Here is an 18,321-nt window from a genome sequence, read left to right on the forward strand (position 1 = left end):
ATGAAAATGTAAGATCTGAATATAAATGTTCTGGTTGTGAAAACAATTATTTAAAATATTTCCCCCACAAAGAAATTTGACATTTTGAGAAAAAGTCTGCAAATTTGGACTTACAAAACAGCGATCCAACAGTATAAAAGGGATTAATGCTTTCTTAGTGGCTACTTGTACCAATTAATCACTATTAAGCAAACAGGCCCTTATATTCTAAAGTGCTCTGACGATAACCATTCCAAGATTGTTCACCACATAACAAACCTGATGCCAAAAAGTCACAGACTTACGTCTGGTTTCTTGGGAGTCCAAATGAAATAAATGAATGACTGAGAGTACAGGTACAGAATATTATAGAGCTGCTCAGTGTACATAATTGCCTGTCAGCAAGACATTCTTAATCAACACTCACTTTGGACATCATATATCACAGGAACAATTGCAGGTGAATGGATAAAAACAATTATACAAGCAACAACTACCTTCTCCAAACTGACTGCCTTCATAAAACCCATTTCTAAAATGATTGCCTTCACACAACCCATACGTTTAGTTTATTCAGTGATGGTGTAAAACAAAATTACACTGGAAAGGGCGATTTAAGCAAATAAAGCTCTACTTTGACCCATAACAATCAATAAAAAAAAACATTTAATAGTTTTGTAATAGATGGATGAAAAATGTTTTTTTAAAACATTTTCGACTTGAGTGAAGCAAATTTGTTCAAGATCAAAGCAATCACAAGACTAGCATAGATGAAGAAGCCTGATCAGTCATTCAAATGCTTCCTTCCAGAATTCCCAACAACTTCCAATTACAGCATCAAGTTTTTTTAAAAAAGGAATAAAGCATCCTGACCACTTTCTGATAACCCTTGACTGGACAACCCTGGACCCATGCCTCTTTCCTGATGACTTGGTGTATTGCAAGTATTTTTCCTCCCGACGTGAAAGGTGCTCTATAAATGGAATCTTGTTGTTGTTGTTTTCTGGATTTACTTTGCAATTCAATTCCATATACACACCTCTGTAAAGTCCCTTCTGAGAAATCTCTTTTCAAGCCTGAAGAGCCTAAATCTACCTAGGCTTCAAAGCTCATGTTCTAACACAAGGAATCATTCTGTTTGCTCTCCTCTATATATTTTAGAGCCTTTGCTACCCCCTCAAATGTGCTTAAAATATTTTGAGGCCACACATTGTGCAACTAGCTTTTATCTAGCATTCAGCACCAAATACAACACCTAAAATGCTTCCAAAATTTAGCACAATTTATCTTTATCTACTAACCTACCAATATGTCCTAAAATGCCAGAATTGTTCCTTTTGCACTGTTTGAACACGTATGGCATGTTTGCAATCACCATTTCTCCATTTTCCAGTTATGTAAGCAAAATTGCTTAGCTACCCAAGGTGAGCTGTGCACACTTCCAATAAATCAGCATGGAAACAGTGCTGGAAAACGTAGAGAAGGTACAGATTCAGAAGAACAAATAGGGCATAGGACACAATGTTTTCTGTGCTGCTGAACCTGGCAAGGATGAAGAATTTTTTCCTCAATTCCTTTTGGGATCCAAGCAGAATTTGTAACGGATCTAGGAGATCAGAATGGAGGTAGAGTCCAACAGATTTTAGTGGTCTATGGAGATGTACGTTTCAGTCTTTATTTCTTGTTTTACATCCTTACATTGAATATAAAATATATCTTATCCAATTTTTTTAAGGTATAGTGAGTTTCAGGTTCACTGTAATCACACACTGAAAAAGTGTTGACAAGTTAAAGAAATTTATAGAGATAGTGCTACCTTGGAAACGTATTTTCAAAATGTTGAAATACTATTATTGCTTTTCCGCTTCAATAATTGCTTCTTGCAGCCAACTAGGTGAAACATTTTTGCCAGAATCCGTCCCATAGTCCATTACCTATGTATATGGAGCGTGCAATATACCCTAGAGAATTCAACAGTGCAGTGAAGCCTTCCCAACGTCAATTCAATAAAGTCTTATTGGACCAAAAAGGAACCTCATTTCACACCTTAATCCTTCTTAAAAATTCTGTTCATTACAAACATCTCACCCACTTAGGATACTGTAATTGTAAAAAAACAATTTAGGGGCAATTTCACTCCCTCTGTCCCTCCCCCAATTAAAGGCTACATTAGCACCAGCAAAACACCTGCTTTTAAATTCACCAGCTGTAGTGATTTACGTAAAATAGGTGCAAGGCTTGAAGGATGTTGGAAGTTGTCTTTCCCTGAGTATAGCTAATGAGCATAATAAACTATTACAGAGATAATCACAAGCAGCATCTAGCTCAATATGCTGAGGTACAGATCAACTGCAGCCAAAATGAATATCCAAACCTCTGAAATCCTACAATTCATCATGTGTTATCCAAAAAACTCACAGGCAGTGCAGTGCCAATCATCACTATAGCACACTAGAGTTGCATCGTGAATTGGTTAGTTGTAGCATTAGCAGATCCATGGCTATAATTTGGTGTGGATCACAAATAGAGCGGAGATTTCTCTTCAGTTATTTGCTTTGAAGATCAGGATTTGTACAAGGCTGTAAATCAATAAGAGGCATTTATATTTGCCCTTCGCGCGGGATAACATCTTGCAGTGATAATAATAATCCTTGTATTTGGTATTTGGAGTCTTCTAGACATCCCAAAGCGCTTCACAGAATATGCTGTAAAGTGGGCAAAATACGGCAGCCAATTGCGCACAGCAATGTCCCACAAACCGTCATGGATTGAAAATGACCAATTTATTATTTGTTTTGGAGGGATTATTATTAGGCGTGTGGAGTAAGGAAACTTGCCCAAGGTTTCGCCCTCTGCCTGGAATTGAACCCAGGTGTCTCGCTTGCAAGGTGAGTGCTCTACCCACTGAGCTACAGGACTCCACAAATGCACAGTGGCCGGGTTGGACGCCGAGCAAAGGAGAAGGTGGTAGGTCAATAGGTAGGTCTTAATGACTAAATCAGATAAATCAGCACGATAGGATTCTGGTATAAACGACAAGAAAAGCAACAAAAAGGAAATTTTCAATTCTGTTTTTATCCCTTTTAATCTGGATCTGGGTTTATTGCTCTTGCTGTTCTCCATCTGACCTCAAGAAAAAAAACAGCATGAGTAAACTAAGACCAATGAAATCAGGAGACCAGTATAACCCTGTACGAGGGAGAATCAAACTGGAAACACAGAATGCAGAGGAAGTGGCCATTTTCAGTACGGCAAGAGAGGGAAGGTAAAACTAGTTGCATAAGATTTAATTTAAAAATTGAGATTTTCTGGATCACTGTTATTTTACATCTGCTGCAAGAGCTCCATGTAAAATAAACAATATTCCTCTTCACAAAGTACTTCAATCAAGGTCTAGATGTCGACCAGAACAATGCATATAGTGATATTTGATCTCGCTAAAGGACAACAAAAAAAATCAAGATTAACATGTCATAATGATAAAATGAATCTATTAGAATTATAGGCTCCATTACTCCTTTCAAGGATTTCAGAAGACAGGTTATGGTTTCCTCATTAACTACAAGATATTCTGCAGCTTCCCCACACTGTTAAAGGCATTATCCTGTACAACACCAGCCCATACATGCCAAGAAGTTTGCTGAGCTAACTGATCTCAGCAGGGGCAATGGGTAATGGACACAATTGGTTTCAGTGCCTCTTGGTTAAGGAGTCCACAGAAGCCAGAATTTCTGTTCCAGAATGATATTCAAAACTCCACCTGGAAAGTCCACATCTGTGCATAACATCTGGCTAAGGTCTGATGCCCCCCCCCCCCCCCCCTCACTATAAAGTTTCATACATTAATAATGTCTACTGGGGCAAGGCACCTGAGGGTGAACAGCAACCATAGAGTTTGTACCCTCCTAAGGAAGAAAGTCAAATGCCTTTAGCAGAGAAAGAAAATGGCTTTAAGATAAAATAAGTTTAAATTTAACCAATTTTTTTCTCTTTGCCACCAATGAGGCCCACGGTGTGAAAATACCAACTCTGTACTTGAAATTGCTGATACCAGAATTAAAATAGGTGTAACTTTGAAAGATTTGAATGAAGGTCTATTGGAGAAAATCGGGTCTATACAAGTGGGATTATACAGATAGAAAGATTTTACAGAATATTCAGTAGTTTAAATATTCTTATATGCTAAATCTACAGAGTAAAACTATTTGCAATAATTAGGTTTACAGATAAATTTCACTGAATTAAGGATTCTAATTCTGTTCTGCATTAAGTATGAAAAATATCCACTAGCTGTACATGTTACACAACTTGCATTTATATAGCCCCATTATATAGCATTTATTTAGCATGCGCGAGCGCTATTAACAATTAATAATTCTATGCAAGTTGTGCTAAACCATTTTAAAATGGATTTCCAATCCAAAACCCACCTTCAAGGTAATGAAAATGTTGGGAAAGAAAATTAAATGTGCATTTCTGGAATGCTGCACCAATAGTCAGTTTAAAATGTAGACACTTTACAATTCAGATTTAAAATGTGTATATCGTGAAAACTGACAGTTTCAATACATAAAGTAGCAAAACATACAAATCTACAAATTTCAGAATCAATCATTGTTCAACCTGTGATTCTTTTCCTGCAGTTTAACATGTTTAGTATAAGAATACAATATAAAATATTCTGCGAGCTACTCAGCAAAATAGTCAATGTTTAAGCAATATAATTTCATAAAATCAAATTTCAGACATCTTACTTGAAACAAAACAACAACAAATGTCATAGCGCATTTCACTCACATCCCAAAACAGAACTGCTATATACAGATATTATCAGTAAGATTGTTGGGTTAGCCTGAAGCTTCCAGCTCGAATTTGAACCCTGCATTTAGAAACTGTATTTGTTGGCAGCAATCACCAAACAAAAATAACAATCATCCAATTCAAACTCTCAAGGGCTTTGTTGAGACTTGCAGGACAGAAACCACCAACCCCCACCCCCTTCCTTCCAGGTGCTTTACATTTAATTTAATTCTTGAATAGATATTTCTCCAATACCAAATTCCTTCACCCAAAATTGAGAGAGACACAATAGTATAATCGGACCATAAATCTTATCATTATTACTGACATGTAGCCTCTATGAATTATACTTCAAGGAGTCTGCATGCAGGGTTTCCCAGAGAACTGGAAACAATCATTTAAAACATTGCTCTTGCCTTTACAACAGGTAGGTAATTGAAGAAAAAGAAATTTGAACACCTTGCACTTACATAAGCACCTTTCACAAAGGATAATGATTGAAAGTGCTTCACAGAAACTGAATGGGAACCTTAGCAGAGGAAGAGATGGTGGGTTGTAGGAGGGTAGCGACCAAATAAACGTGCAAAACGCAAATAAAAGTGCAAAGCAGGTTATTAGCAGAATTTTGAAGGCACACAGGGAAAGTGCAAGACTAAGGGATTTCAGGAGAGAAATTCAGAGAGCCGAGGAATAGTGTCTGAAAGCTTGCCCACCACAAAACCAAGTTAGAGTGGAAGGAGCTGGCTGCAGAGAATCACATAGGTAAAATGGTGCAAGGGCATGGAAGAAGCATTTCAAAGAACGAACAAAGATCTTAAAAGTCGATCTGCTGGGGAAAAAGGGAGCCAGCGAAGCCTGGTGAGGATTGAAGCGATGTGCTTGCAAAGCCTGATGAAGGACAGAACACAGGTCATTCCTAAGGGTACGGTCATTAATACTAACTTATTCATCTACAACAACTGAAGCCCAGAACCTACTGAAAATATTACAGTACTATAAGAGGAGAAAACAAATATTTATAAATCAAATTAAGTTAGATAAAGCAACCTTTAAGATTCATGCCAACTATTTTCAAGGAATAATGATAAAGCAGATGAACTTACTGTATCTTATTTATAGTTCACAAATGCTTTTTGAAGTGGTTCTATCTACACTATCAGCTGCATTTATATTGCAAGGCTGTTTCTACAGCAACCAGATTCACATTAAAAGTCTGAAGCAGATACTACAGTATTTTCCAGGGCTGTTATCTCACACTCAGCATCATAAACTAATATATGATGGTTTATAAAATGTACTTTATTAGCACAACATTCTTTCTTTTTCCCCATCCCACAAATGTCCCCCTTCTGAACGGGACATTTTCAAAAACCTGTACCCTCCAGTAACATGTCCAAGTGGCTAGTCCTGCTCCTACCTCTGCACACCAGCTACTCCCACTCTGTCCTTCTCTCCCTCCTGGTCCCCACCATTACTTCCCTCTGCTCCTACCTGGGCATCCTCTGCCAGGCCCATCGTGGCTCCGGTGTTAGTTGCCCCAGAGCAGTTACCTCAACTGTCCCATCACTCTCTCTGCACCAACAGCCTCCAAAAGGCAAACACCCCTTCCCTCTCCCTCATCCATACCCTCCCCAACTCTTCCTGCTCCTCAAACTCCCCTCACGGCTACACTTTTCATGTACGCCCTGCCCCAACCAACGTGGCAGTGGAGTGGTCCTCATTTCCCAAGCTTCCCTTGGCTTATCTCCCTATTTCTCTGGCTATTTCTCCTCTTTTGAGAACCACATCCGCTACCATCCCTTCCCTCTCTCTCCCTCGAAATCCTCCTAGCTTACTGCCCCCTCCCCCAACCTCCTGGCTCCTTCCTCACTGATATCTCCTCTCTCTTTTCATCCCTGTCCCTCTGCACTGAACACCTGCTCATAATGGGTGATTTCAAAGATTCACCACCAGCTGTGTTTTGAGCACCTACCCACCTTTCACAGGCCAACACTGACTTTGACTCCAAGGTCATCCTGGAGGCACCCCCCCGCCACACCCACGTTCCTCTTCACCCCACCCAGACCATACACACCACCTTCTGCCTCTGCCGAGGCCACTGCCACTCTTCCCTCCTTTGCCCCCATTTCTCCCTCCTCCCTCTCAACCACAATCATCTGCATGACATTCACCACCACCAACTGCTGTCTTGACCCTCCTTCACATCCCGACATGGTCCACCAGTTTCTCTCCTCAGGCTCTGTTCTACTCCCACTGAAAACCGCTATTATCACATCCCTCCTCAAAAAACCCACCCTTGATTGCTCTCATCTCTCACACTACTGTCCCATTTCTAACCTACCATTCCTTGCCAAAGTCCTGGAATGCATTGTTGGAAGTCAACTTCGGTCACACCACTCCCTCCACGAGCCGCGGAAGTCGGGTTTTTGTTCCGCCCACAGCACAGAGACAGCGCTTGTCAAAGTCACAAACAACGTCCTCTCTATCTGTGACCAGGATTCCCTCTGCCTCCTCATCCTCTTGGATCTCTCTGCCGCGTTCCACACAGTCGAACATGCCATCCTCCTCCACCGCCTCTCCTCTCTCATCCATCTTAGTGGGACCGCACTCACATGGTTCGAGTCCTACTTAACCAACCGCCTCCATTTCACCTCTGCAAATGGTTTCTCCTCCCACCCCCGCCCAGTCACCTGCAGGGCATCCCAGGGCTCCATCCCTTGCCCTCTTCTTTTACTTATCTATATGTTCCCTCTGGGCGATGTCATCCGCAGACACGGGGTAACCTTCCATATGATTGTGGACGACACAAGTCTACATTGCCTCCTCCAGTACCAACTCCAGGTCCACCAATGTTCTATCAACTTATCTGGCAGACATTAGGGCCTGGATGAGTGCAAACTTCCTGCAGCTGAATGTGGACAATATGGAAGCCACACTCCTTGGCTCCCATCAATGTCTTCACTCCTGTGGATCTGAACTCTTCAACCTCCCTGGGCTCTCCCTCACACTCACCGAACCAGTGCGCAATCTAGACATCCGGTTCAACCCCCAACTGTCCTTCCTCCTCCACATTTGGTCCCTGACCAGGACTGCCTTCTTCCACCTCCGCCCGTACCTTACCCCAAATGCAGCTGAAACCACCGTGCATGCGTTTGTCACCTCCCACCTGTACTACTCACCGGTCTCCTCAGATCCACTATTCAAAAGATCCAGCTCATTCAGAACTCTGCCACCCGCATCCCTACCCAGACCAAACTCAATACCCACATCTCACCAGTTCTGGCCAGGCTCTACTGGCTCCCAATCACCGAACAGATCAACTTCAAGATCCTTACACTTGTGTTCAAATCCCTTCACTCTCTGGCACCTCCCTATCTCCTCACTCCCCAATCCACCACCTGGCACCTCCGCTCGACTGACACCGGCCTCCTTCTCATCTCTCACATCCTCAGCCCCACTATCAGAGATCACGCTTTCAGCCACTACACCCCGAAACTTGGAACACTCTTTCTCAAATCCCCCGCCTTGCCCCCTCTCTCACCCTTCTCAAGTCCTCTTCAACCGTGCTTACGGCCACCTCCCACTGCCTAGCTCAGAGTCAGGCTCCGCCACTGTTAAGTACTCTGATACACTATCCTGCGTGGAGGGTGCTATATAAGTTGTTGTTGTTGTTTATGTACACATCCAGACACTAATGTCAGAAGGTTAGTGGATCGTGAAGGACATCACAGGTCAGCCTACTCATGATCGCGTCCTTACCCAATAGCTCTCCATGCATATATTCCAGTAGTGCTCAAGAAAGCGGAAAGAGAACAGACTCTTGACCCAGCCATTTGGCGGAAAAATGCTTTGGTGATGGATGCATAACTGCAAGGATAATCTACCAACATAGCAAACAGTGTATGAATTAAAATTAGTTACTGCCTGGAAGCCTGCAAAAGTGCCTTTACGGTTCCAGTCTAGGAAGCAAATACAGAAAGGAGGCTGCTCCAAAAACTAATAGGCAACTATTAAAATGTAGTTATTAAAATAAAATGCAAGGCCACTGGGAGACTTCTTGTAGAATTTAATTAAGATTCCACTCACATGCTTTCTATGTGGACATGCCACACACACATTACCCAAACCATCCAATATGAATTTTCCACGGTATTAAAAAAAGTAAAATGATGAATGGGAATACCACTTTTCTGTAGGTAATACACCAACAATAAATTTGCACTTGTATGGCAGCTTTCTCAAAACACACCACATGAATGACCTTGGGTGCAGTGCAGAGGGGAAAAGGTGGGGGGGGGGGGGTTGGGGGGGGTAAGGTAGATCGATGGTGTGGGACACTGTGCTGGAGAGGAAGGCAAGTACAGTAGGTAGAATCTGACCAAATAAATGCACAGTCGAAGCAGCAGGATATTAGAAGGGCTTTGAAGACGGGAGAGAGGGCACGGGGAGAATGTAGAACCACCTGAGTTTACAGAGTGAAGGAAATGGGCAGGAGAAGGAGCAGGAGGTAAGTGGGCTATGTGGGGATTTTGAAGTGAGGATGAGGATCATGACCCACAGGGAGCGAGTGGCACCTGGTAAAGATGGGGCCAACGGGCACATGGAGGGAACCTTGTTGTGGGGTTGGGGTAGAGGGGTGAAAATATAGGCTTAAGAGCTCTTGTTGAACTGGAGCCAAGATTTCAACACTGCAATTTTGCACATTTTGAATCATTTAAGGCCACTTGCAAAACCTGCTCTTAGAAAAAAAATTGCACGAGCACCATAATGCAGAGAGGGGTTTTCAATGAAAACACGCCAATCTCAAAATGTGTGTGTGTAAAAAAAAGCTGAAGCAAAAGCAACAAACAATAAATAAGTGAAAACACCCACTGCTTCCTCCCCACCTTGGAAAAAAAATACAATCTGAAATCCCCCCACCCCAAAAAAAAGGTAAAATTGCCCCAATGGATAAAATACCATTCCCTTAAACTGTGGGGAAAAAAACACTATATATAAATATACATATATAAAAAATACACAGTATAGATTTTTTTTAAAAAAAAGGTGCCCCACACACTGTGCATCGAGTTGCGGTTTAGAAGATCAAAAAAAACACCATAGGATCACACGCCAAAACAGCGATTAAATTCTTCCCTCTCTCTCAGCCTCAAAGATACCAATCCCCCCCCCACCCCACCACCCACTCCCCCTCCACCCACCACTCTTTTCCACCCACCACGACTCAGTGCCACTCCACCCTGACCTCTCTCCAACCGAAGCTATTCATGCGACCTCTTACACACTGAGCAGCTGATTCACACGAGAGTTGGTGGTGATGGTAAGATGTGTGTGTGTGTGTGTTGTATGTGTGTGTGTGTTGTGTGGAAGAAGAGAAGACGAGAACACACGTTCAACTCTCGCTTTCCTCTTCCCCCCAACACACACACACACACACACACCACCACACCATCACCACACCACGATGGGCGAAGGAAACCAGTGCAACAATCACCGTGTGCGTGTGTGTGTGTGTGTGCGTGTGTGTGTGTGTGTGCGGGAGTCGCAACCCCCCACCACCACCACAAAACGTACAGAAACCCCTTTTTTTTAATACATATACACACACACACATATACATATATATATATGAGATGAACCCGGAGGGAAATGACGGGGAAGTAAAATAGAGAAGACGGTACCTTGGGCTTATTTACACGAACGATTCTGCTTCGTTTTCTACGCTCGCGCTCGCTCTTCACTCCTCCTCTCCCCCCCTCACCACCTCCTCCTCTTCCTCCTCCACCACCACCACCTCGCGGTTCGGCCGCATTAAATCGTCTCTTGACTCTTTCCCTCCTCCCTCCCTCCCTCACACACACACAAACAGCGCCAACCGCTCCGAGTCCGGCCGAGGCTCAGTTCAGCGGCGCTCAGTCACTCACTCACTCGCTCGCTCGCTCGCAGACGCCGCCAACCCCTCCGGCGCATGCGCAAACCCCTTTCCCGCAGTGCCGTCCCCTCGCTCGAGCCGCCCGTCCCCCTACCCGACCCACCGCGCGCTTGCGCAGTTCCCGCCCTCGCGCGGTTACCTCGGGTAACCGCGGCTTCGGGGGTGCGGCGGCGGATTGGGCGGATTTCACGCCCAAATTGTGCGTGTTTTAGCGACGGAATGCGCCCAAAGCCACCGTGCGGTTTGGGGCGGGGGCGGGGGGGGGGGGTGTCCCTGGGTTTTTAATGTTTTGCAATGTCATTTAAACCGGCAAAACGTGTGTGTTTTTTTTTTAAAAAAAGAAAGGGACTTAACGACTGTAAACTCGGCCGCTCTTCCATCCCCATCCACGGGAGTGCAGTGCGTTAGTGTTGGGCTACTTTTTGGGGGCTACGTGTTTGGCGGGTCGTTGGGCTACAAACGCGACGCCGCGAGAGCGCCCGATCGAGCCCTCGCGCGGGCGGGCGGGCGGTTTGCTCCGTTTGAAAATAAACGGTCACTTTTAAACCGTTATCTCGAGGGTTTTCTGTATACGTAGATATATATGTGTGTGTGTGTGTGTGTGATCTACATTAAATAATCAATTTGTATACATAAATTTTATCCACGTACGTGTGCAAAAGAAACGAAATGTTGACCAAATAAGAAGCTCTCTGTGTAAGTACCGCGTTCGTTTTTTTTCTGCTTAAAGATATACCCCTTAGAACAATGGCTAATAAATAAGGAGAATAATCCTCGCACTGGACGCGGCGCCTTATCACGTCTTCGAAACGTCCCGAAGCGCTTCACAGAATGCACCGGCCCCGCAGCGTAGTGACCGCGTGTTTTTGCCGGCGAAACGCGGCAGCCGATGGCGCACGGCGGCGTCTCGGGGAACCGAATGACCCAAAACGGTATATTTTTGGAAGGGATTGTTGTCACCCCCCCCCCCCCCCCCCCACCCCCACCCGGAAAGTGATCCGCCAGTCGGGTTACGATGAATGCGGTACTTGGCTAATCACCGTTGAGAATGAACTTGCCACTGAATGGTCCCTATTCGCAGCGCGGAGCATCTCAAAGTCTTACGAAGCCCAACTCGTTTCGATGCGTCCTTCAAATATTCTATCACTCTGAACTTTTTTCAGCCCCGACAGAAACCGTTCGCTGATCAATATCGAGATTGAACGAAATGCATCCAGCATTTTTGACTACTGGTGAGGTATTTATTATCAAATGGATTAAGTGAGTCGGTTGCAAGTGCACACGAGTGTGAGTGTGAAACGCTCTAACTGGCCATTGCTTACGTTTGCCGAGTGCGACGGGAATATCCCATCTCCTTATTTTCCCTGAAAGCGTGTGGATCGAGGCCATTGTTTCAACAGATCTTCAGAAATTCAGGTGTTATTCACTCTCGTTGGCTGCTTCACGAGGTTATGCGGTCGCAGTTCATATATCTATCAGTGTCGGCGACGAACAGCGTAAGAATCAAGTTGCATGTGAAGTGAAGTATAAATCATTATGGCGCTCTTGACAATCAGGAGCACATATCCTACACTTCAACGAGAATATAGTTCTGTCGTAGTTCTGTCAAGAATTCTGTTCCCATGGAAATGTTGATGTTTTGGACCAACAGCATTCATAATATTTCTATAACGTCAATAAGAGGAACTTAGCTTCACTTAGCCTTCGTTCTTCTTGATACCTCCCGGTTCTAGAACAAAGAAGGCAATCTCCTAATACTTGTCTGACACTTAGAGCAATAAAAACAGACAAGTTAAGTCATGATAATAATAATAATCCTTGGATTTGATATAGTGCCTTATCATGTCTTTGAGACGTGTCAAAGTGCTTCACAGAATATAATATAATAAAACTTACAGTAAGGTACGTTTTACTGATTGAATTATAATGGTATCAACTTTACATCTGCAACTTTTCCAAAGAAACTGGTTGAAGTGGTGTGACCTAATCCAAAAAGCAAACAGGTACAGTAGTTAATTCCTCATTTTCAACTTTCATTAAAACCAGTCTTATCAGAGCATGTCCAGTTTTGAAAAACACTTACATAATTCACACAAACTCATGGCAACAGCACATTAATCCAAAACAACAAATTACAATTGTATAGCACCTTTCACGTCGTGAGAACGTCCCAAGGCGCTGGACAGTGAGGATATTGACCCACTGTAAAAACAAATTGTGAGGGGGACAAAAAGTACAGCTTTTTAAATTGTTGCTATTTTGCTGTACATTGTTGTTAAATAGGAAAACATAACAGTTATCTGGGTCAACAACCTCCCAAGTCACAACCCAGCTTCATATATTTAGACCTGCTTTGCAATAACAATAATTTGGTAAACATTGCAGTCTTACACATACTTAAACATTCAAAATCTAAACGATTAATTGATTTTGGAAATAAATTTGGATTAAAAGACATGAGATACAATTTAACCTGGAGGAAGACTTCATGTTAATTTATAACAACAAACCCAGACCCTTTACGCCCAACTGATTCACATCATGAGAAAGAAGGAACCTAAAATTAATGCTATACTCATAGAATGGGATAATGATGATCTGGAAATTTGTATGTAATTTAGACTGATGTAGATAGTAACCCCACATTGGGATCTATGGTATCTGTGATATTTCTTAATGAATTTATTATGTTCTATGAATAAATATTGGTACCAATTCCATTATTTCCAGACAAACATTGATTCTATTGGGGAACACCAAAAGTACTGTTAGGAATCTTTTTTTGCCACAGAAATTCAAAATTTATAGGAAGACGCATTTAGAGAAATAGAGTGTTACAAACAGTTATCAGTTTGGGCATTCTACAAACATGAGGGTGGATATTCCTACACAGAAGGATAGAGTTAGAACATTTTCAGAAACCTTTAAACATGTCTCATGAACTTGGTCGACTCCCTGGACTGAATCCGTCTTTATATATTTGGAGGCCCTACTTTGAAGAACACTAATTTGGTAAACAATTCTCATGGGCAATGTAATTTTTAAACATTCAATATCAATTTAAATAATTTCAATCCATGACTGTTGGTGGGACACGGCTGTGCACAATTGGCTGCCGTGTTTCGCCCACAAATATACAGTCAATTCACTTTACAGCATATTCTGTGAAGTGCTTTGAGACATCTAGATGACGTGAAAAGTGCTATATCAAATGCAAGGATTATTATTATTATCTAAAAGAATGAAATCTACATAATCTGAAGGATCACCTAACCCTAATTAATAAGATAAAAGTTTAGTTTCACCTGCTGTATTCCTTTGCAATTAGGATTGTTCTCAAACTGCTGCCTTCCTTCCCGAAAACTACTGGTATCCTCTTCTGCGTTCACCGTCTGGAAGCTGACTGCAGGTTCATTGCTCTTTTAAGACTGTCCCAAAGCAACTCCCAATGCTGTTGTTAATTGACTGTGATACTGCAGTTATACGTACTCTTGTTGCTGCAATGCCCCTCCTCAAAATGACTGCTATTTTTCTTACATCCACTGCTAGCCTCTGTATCCAACATATTTAATTTTAAAATCAACAGAATCTTATTTTAAAATTATTTCATTTCCAATAATATTGATATAGAACGTTTTTCAATTTGTACATAAAAATTTGCTTTCTGGAAACCCTGCCATGGAAAATGTGCTCCCCCCATGAATAATAATCTCCCATTCTTATGCACAGGTACTAGAGGACCATGCATCAAAAACTAAATGAAAACAGACACTGAGATGCTATTGATATACATATTGAACTGTGGATATCATAAAATAAGATTTGAGCGCCATCTTTTGGACAGTTCAACACAATAAAACAGTACATTAATTAAACGTATGATGAACAGTTGCTCTCATATCCTCTATATGCTCTGTATGCTATTGGCCTCATATGCTCTGTATGCAGTTTTCTTCCCTAATATTCTGAAGGCAGTGACTTTGAAAGTATTCCAATAGTTTCACAGTTACACAGTGTACAGTGTTTTACCCAAGTAGTCTTTTTTCATGTATTAGGCCAGATGTAATTACCAGAATGTTCGATCACGGGACACATCTCGGCAGAGGCTTTTCCTATTCTCCACAGACATCCGCAAACATAAATATTCTTGTTACTGTTGTTTCTCTTTTTATTACATATAAATTATTAAAAGATAAAAACGTTTGATTTAACCAGTGACTTGTTGTCAAATGAACATAAAATGCTTAAATGTATAATGTAGTTGTCTGATGAACAGAAGCAGCGTTTCTGATTGGGATTGCTCAAATAAGAGGCATGACTTGATATTATAATAATAATGCTTGCATTTGATATAGAGCTTCATCGGGTCTTCGAGGCGTCTCAAAGGGCTTCATAGGATATACTGTAAAGTACTGGAAAGTTGACTGTGTATCTTGTAGGCGAAACAGGGCAGCCAATTGCGCACAGCAGTGTCCGTGGATTGAGTTACCAATTTATTTATTGAACGAATTTTCCCCCCCGATATACTCAATATAATTAAACTAATATTTTGGTGGACACTAAAGAGAGAAATAAGCAATTTAAAAGCAAAGACTGAAGATAGTTGAAAGCAGGACCTTAAATTAATTTAGAAACAGATTTAGTGAAGGTTGACAGGGTTGGTATTTTGAAATGATGAGATCAGATGGGCTATAAGGCTTTCTTCATCTGAACCTCAGTTGTAGATCTCATAATAAAGAAACTGTTTGCTTGGTTGTTGTCTTGGTGAGTCATTTTCTTCTTGGAACACAAATTTATGCCCATGGATTCTGTGAACAAATTTGACAGCTTGTATCTTGAGAATTTCCTAGACTAAAATTCTAAAAAGTGGACAGATATGAAATTACTGTAGATTAATGTAAATCTATTGCTGTAGATTTATTTTAATACAAATATTAACCATTTAATGTTTTGAATTAAATATTTCATTATTCTACTGATGACATACAAATTGGAATTATTTGCTGCCTCAGCTACAGTTGAAACAATGCTGATGCACTGATGAAATTCAATTGATTGTTAAAATCATTGAGAAAATGTAATCCAAACAGACCGGTAATATCCCAGGTAAGGTATCCTCAATTGGATGAGGGAGGGAAGAGGTAGCTCTGAAGTGACACTCCTGACAATAAAAATTGGAATCGAGTACAGCCTTTGTGGTGGTCTTAGTCAATACCTGAATAAGGCAGGACCACAGTATTCCAGAGCATTACTGATGATTAACCTGCCACATGACTCTTGAGTAGAACGTAACGGTGCAGAGGAGTTAAGGGGGGTGATGCTGCTCGTGAAAACATAGCCCATTATAAAGCACTTGATTCCAGAAGGTAGTAGTAGGAAAAAGGTTAGGAAAATTACTGACTTTCCATATTTAAAAATGTCAAACATATTATGCAACAGATTTCACTCTATATTTTCATTGACGGATTCTGAATACTCGACACAACATCTGATACACTGTTGAATTTCAAACGTAAAGTTGTCTCTCTGAAATTTAGTTTCGTCAGTTCACTATTGTAGATGTCATCACTCTTTATACCTATAAAAACTCATTTGATATGTAAAAGATATTCAACAGTGACCCCATCACTCCCACCCTCGCCCTACTCCACTGGCACCCCATCCCTCAGAGGATCAAATTCAGCAACAACAACAACAAGATTACATTTGTATAGTGCCTTTCACATCGGGAGGACGTCCCCAAGGCGCTGGACAGAGTACGGCATTTCAGATCCGAGTTGGGGTCAGGGGGTAGAAGGGAGGGGAGGGGAAAGGAGGGTTAATTTAAATTCAAGATCCTCGTCCTCACTTTCAAGGCCATCCATGGCCTTGCCCCCTCATACCTCTCTGACCTGCTGACCCCCTACCAACCTGCCCGCTCCCTCCGTTCAGCGGACTCTGGTCTGCTCCACGTCTCCCACCCGACCCGCCCTACCATCAGTGGCCAGGCTTTCAGCCTCTCTGCCCCCACACTCTGGAACTCCATCCATGGTCCCTTCACCTCACTTCCTCCCTTGCCTCCTTCAAGGCTGGTCTCAAGACCCTTCTCTTCGATCGTGCCTTTGGTCGCCCTCCCACCTCTCTGCCTTCCCTCACCCCTACACCATCCCTCCCCCATGCTCGGGCCCCGACCCCTGACTGTTCAGTGCTTTGGAACGTTCTCCCCACATGAAAGGCGCTCTATAAATGTAATCTTGTTGTTGTAGTAATGCAAAAGGTATTCTATAAGGGGAAAAACAATTCTCAATTATGGTGAATTGAATGAATTGTGTGGGATAAATTCTCTCTTGTATATAGGGTAAAGAATGACAGGCGAGGAGACAACTCCAATGGTGTAGTGGGTAGAGCTGCAGCTTATAGACCAGGAACTTGCTGGTTTGCATCCTTGTCCTTGCTGGTCTAAGCCCGGCCTGTATAGGGAGGGTTAGGGAGGCTGACAAAGCAGCGAGGTTTGCTGGTCCTGGTCCCTCTTCAGTACCCTCTACTGGAAGGGTGCATGTACTAATAATAATCCTTGCATTTGATAGAGCGCCTTATGTCTTCGAGATGTCTAAAGCACTTCCCAGAATACACTCTAAAGTGAATTGACTAAATTTTGTGGATGAAACGTGGCAGCCAATTGTGCAAAGCAGTGTCCGACAAACAGTCATGGATTGAAGTGACCAATTTTTCTTTAAGGAATTATTACCCCCGGAAAAGCAATCCGCCAATTGACTAACAACCAGATTCCTACTTACTGCTAGCTAAACAGAGGCTTGTGGTATAAGGAAACTTTCGCAACATTTTGCTCTGCTGGGAAATAAACCCAAGTCTCTCGCTTGAGAGGCGAGTGCTCTTAACCACTGAGCTCCAATGTATGGCAGCTGATTGAAGCTCCCAGGCAAAATGCAACCATTTATCACAAAGCTTGTCTGTATTGTTATGGAAAAGTTACTATTTAACCTTTTAAACATTAATTTAACTACATTTTCAATAAATGCTTCATCTTTGAGGGGAGTAGAAGGAAAAGATTGGAGAGGTAAAAAGTATATTTCTGTTTTTTTTAATGGACTAATTGAGATAAATGAGATGCCAGTGATGAATAATTAAACTTTGATCATTTTAGCCTTGCCTGTTTGAGATTTTTCACTTCCCTAGCCACTATCTTCTGGTTTCTGTGAAATTGGCAATCTGTATTGATTTAAGGGAAGTTTTGAATTCTGATCTCACATCACAGTGGAACTTGTCTGCGGCTGTAATTATTTCTTGTAAGACTCTACATTTTCATTGCATTAGTCATTTTCATTGCATTAGTCATTTAATGGCAAATCTTTGTTGTTTTAGGAAAAGGGAATAGAATAATATTGGAGGGTCCATGTGGAGCATAAATGCATTTGCTCTGAGACACTATTTTGCATGAAGAAAGCTATATCTAAATGCAAGTTGTCTTTGGAACTCCATCCCACAATCCCTTCGCCTTGCGCCCCAAACCCCCACCCCCCTTGCCTCCTTCAAGGCACATTTCAAGACCCTCCTCTTGAACTGCACTTTCAATCACTCTCCTACCCCTACCCTCCCTGCGCTCCACCCTT

At 42.1% G+C, this 18,321-nt stretch overlaps 1 protein-coding gene across 1 annotated transcript in view; it reads right to left on the bottom strand.

Annotated features, from left to right (window-relative positions):
• Positions 1-10,763, bottom strand: part of add3a (adducin 3 (gamma) a) — a 110,576-nt gene extending 99,813 nt beyond the window's left edge. The window contains 1 exon segment of the mRNA XM_042336601.1: positions 10,461-10,763. The gene's annotated coding sequence lies outside the window, so the exon portion shown is untranslated.
• Positions 10,764-18,321: the final 7,558 nt, after the last annotated feature.

This window comes from Callorhinchus milii, unplaced genomic scaffold, assembly GCF_018977255.1.
Source record: "Callorhinchus milii isolate IMCB2004 unplaced genomic scaffold, IMCB_Cmil_1.0 Scaffold7, whole genome shotgun sequence".
Lineage (NCBI taxonomy): Eukaryota > Metazoa > Chordata > Chondrichthyes > Chimaeriformes > Callorhinchidae > Callorhinchus > Callorhinchus milii.